This window comes from Cebus imitator, unplaced genomic scaffold (genome assembly GCF_001604975.1).
Source record: "Cebus imitator isolate Cc_AM_T3 unplaced genomic scaffold, Cebus_imitator-1.0 Scaffold100, whole genome shotgun sequence".
Lineage (NCBI taxonomy): Eukaryota > Metazoa > Chordata > Mammalia > Primates > Cebidae > Cebus > Cebus imitator.
Window position 1 is genome coordinate 1,726,865 of NW_016107415.1, and position 3,968 is coordinate 1,730,832.

Consider the following 3,968-nt stretch of genomic DNA (forward strand, 5'->3'; position numbering starts at 1 on the left):
TAATCCATCTGGAGTTAGTTTTTGTATAAGGTGTAAGGAAGGGATCCAGTTTCTGCATATGGCTAGCCAGTTTTCCCAACACTGTTTGTGAAATAGGAAATCCTTTCCCCCTTGCTTATTTTTGTCAGGTTTGTGAAAGATCAGATGGTTATAGATGTGTGGTGTTATTTCTGAGGCTCCTGTTCTGTTCCATTTGTCTATATCTCTGTATAATTTCTAAGATTTTTTTCTCATTCTCCTATTGCTCCTTTTCATGTATCATTATATGTTTCTTTAAAAATGCAATATGTGTGCTCACTTCAGCTGTATGTATACTAAAATTGGAATGATACAGAGAAGATCAGCATGACCCCTGCACAAGATAGGATGTAAATTCTTGAAGCATTCCATTATAAAATGTAATATCTTCTTGTGTAGCTGTGAAGGGACCATGTAGATTATTTTTTTAAGTATCTTTTCACGTGTGATTTATTAATTTTTTCAAGGTCTATATTCTACTTCCTTGTCTTGGGCCTTTTCTGTTTTACTGTTTCTGTTCCTTGCATACCTATTGTTCATTAGATATGAGTTCATACTTGTGAAGGAAGGATTAGATTGATTAAATTCCAGCTGGAATCCTCTTTTCCTATTAAAGTGCTTTCCCAATAGTTTTATCATGAAAATGAGATGATCAACCTAAATTTCTATGTCTACTTGAGCATGTTATATGGAGGGTCCCATGTACACTGGTTGGGCATGCCACTTGGAAGATCCTTTGTAAACTTGTTGGGAGTGTCATATAGTAGGATTCTCTATATACTGCCCAGATACTGCCCAGAAGATTCTATGTTCTCTGGTTGGCAATGTCATAGGGAAGTTTCTATGTATGTGGGTCAGGCCTATCATATAGAAGTTTCCAAGTACACTAGTTGGGCATAACATATGTAGATTCTATTTATTAACATGGGGAAGAAGTAGGTGGGCTGTGTTCTGTAAAGCCAAATATAAGGAGGGGTTTATTCTGTTGGACTGAGGCCAAAACCAGAAGTCCTAATCTTTCACAGACATATTATTAAATTTCTTCAAAACAATAGTGAGGCTTTCAGCTTCAGGCCTCATATGTAAGAAGTCTGGAAGTCAGCATTTCATTCCAACAACAGGTAAAAGGCTAATCAAACTAAAAAATGAATACATTGTCTTAGATACATCAGAGATGTAAAGTCATAGGACAAATCCCTGTCCTCCAAATTAGGAAGACTAATGGGAAAATAGAGAGAATCAAAATTTACTTAAGCAGAAACCCTAGTGGGGACTTAAAAATGATGCCCTAAAATATGCCTCTTTGGATTTCAAACTGACCACACTTGAGGAATAGCGAAGAAAGGAAGGGCTTTAACTTCAAATTCTGAAGTTACTCTGCCCACCTAAAGACTGAATCTTTTAGAAAATATCCAATTTTTGTGATGCCCTTTCTTAGATATTTCATTAATTAGAAGAAATCAATATATATTCCAGGAAGGAGAACTGATGTGGACACCACACTCAGAACCCAGATGAACTTTGTCTCAGGCTATTGTTTATTTTTTAGTCCACTCATCTACCCCTAAAAACAATTTATTCTTCTCCTAAAATTGCCTCTATCCCCCTCTTTCCTCTATCTTATGAAGATGATATTTAAGCTTCAACCATCAGGTCCTTTGCTGAGCCTCATATTTTGTGGCACTCCTGTGCACTTGCACATAATAAATTTCCATGTCTTTTCTCCTATTAATCTGTTTGCTGTCCATTTATTTCAGCAGACTAAATTATCAAACTTTCAGGAGAAACTTTTGAGCTTCCCTATACTCATGAGCTGAAAACTCTGCAGAAACCAGTGCCAGGGTAAGAAAACCTGAACTGTAGTTGACAAATAGTTGGGGGCTCAGTGTAGTCAAGTCTGAAACATAAAACTCCAGGGACGCTCAGTCATTCTGGAGTCCCAGTCATTTGGGAGCTCCAGTGGTTTTTTTGACTTTTACCTCCTGAATTCTACCAGGTTCTTACAGAATAGAGAACCCAGAAATAAAGCCAAATCTGTACAGTTACTGATCTTCAACAAAGCATACAAAAACATAAATTAGGGGATGGGTATTCTATTTAATAAGTGGTACTGAGAAAACTGGCAAGCCTCATGTAGAAGAATGAAATTGGATCCCTATCTCTCACCTTATACAAAAATCAACTCAAGATGGATCAAAGATTTTAATATACGACCTGAATCCATAAAAATTCTAGAAGACAAAGTTGGGAAAACTCTTCTAGACATTGGCCTATGCAAATACTTCATGACTTAAACCCCAAAAGCAAATGCAATGAAAACAAAAGCTAAATAAATGGGACTTAATTAAACTATTAAGCTTCTGCACAGCAAAAGGGCTACTCAGCAGAGTAAGACTGGGAGAAAATATTTGCAAACTACACATCCAAAAAATGACTAATATCAAAAAATCTACAAGGAACTCAAACAAATCAACAAGATAAAAACAAATAATCCCATGAAAAAGTGGGCAAAGAACATGAACAGTCATGTCTCAAAATAAGTTATGCAAATGATCAACAAACATATGAAAAAATGATCAACCTCATTAATCATCAGGAAAATGCAAGTTAAAACTACAGTGAGATAGCACCTTACTCCTTCAAGATTGGCCATTACTAAGAAGTAAAAAATTAATAGATATTGGTGTGGATGAAGGGGAAACACTCATACATGTCCCATGGGAATGTAAATTTATTACAACCTCTATGGAAAACAATGTGAAGATTCTTTGAAGATCTAAATGTAAATCCACCATTTGATCCAGTAATCCCATTACTGGGTATCTACCCCCCGAAAAGGAAATCACTATTTTAAAAAGACATTTGCACATGTATGTTCATAGCAGCACAATTCACAATTGCAAGATATGGAACCAACCTAAGTGCCCATTTGTCTAATGAATGATAAAGAAAATGTGGTGTATATACACACATACACACACACACAGATACACATATATAGACACACACATATATAGACACACACACACACACACACCATGGAATACTACTCAGCATAACAAGGAACCAAATAATGTGTTTTGCCGTATGTGGATGGAACTGGAGGCTATTATTCTATGTAAAGTAACACAGGAGTGAAAAAACAAAACCTATGTTTTCTCACTTATAAATGAGAGCTAAAATATAAGTATGCCAAGGCATACAGAGTGATATAATGAACTTGAGAGACTTGGAAGGGGGACTACAGATAAACAAAAATACATGTTATATACAGTGAAAACTATGGCTGATGGATCCACTAAAATCTCAGAATTTCCCACTATATAATTCATCCAGGAAACTCAATACAAGAAAAAATAAATCGTTCAATACAAGAAACCACTTGTACCCCAAAAACTATTGAAATAAAAATTAAATATATGTATGTGTATATATATATACACAAAAAAACAATTAAAAGAGAGTCAGAAGAAACAAAAGAATACCCAACTATATGTTGTCTAAAACAAATCCATGTTAAATAAACAATACACATAGTTTAAATGTAAATGGATGGAGAAAATTAAATCATGCTAAAAACATGAATAGTGGATAAATACATAAATCCACTATTATAGTTGGATAGTTTAATACGCTTCTATGGGAAAAGAACAGACCCAACAGACACAAAATTAATAAAGACAGAGTGGAATTCAACAACACCATCCATCAACTGGACATGATGGACATCTACAGACAAATTTATGCAACAATAGGAGAATGCACAGTATTCATAGGTTCACAGGGGATATTCACCAAGATTGACCACATTCTGGGTCATGAAAAACACCTTAAAAATTTAAAAGAATAGAACTCATACAATGTCTACTCTCAGACCATAATGGAATTAAACTAGAAATCAATAACAGAAAGATAGTTGGAAAAATCCCAAATTCCTTGGAGATTAAACA

The 3,968-nt window shown here is 34.9% G+C and overlaps 1 non-coding gene across 1 annotated transcript; it reads left to right on the forward strand.

The window, feature by feature from the left end:
• Positions 1-292: 292 nt before the first annotated feature.
• On the forward strand, positions 293-396 carry LOC119472430. The gene has a single exon (XR_005201580.1). It is a non-coding gene; the product is annotated as a U6 spliceosomal RNA (small nuclear RNA).
• The last annotated feature ends 3,572 nt before the right edge of the window (positions 397-3,968 follow it).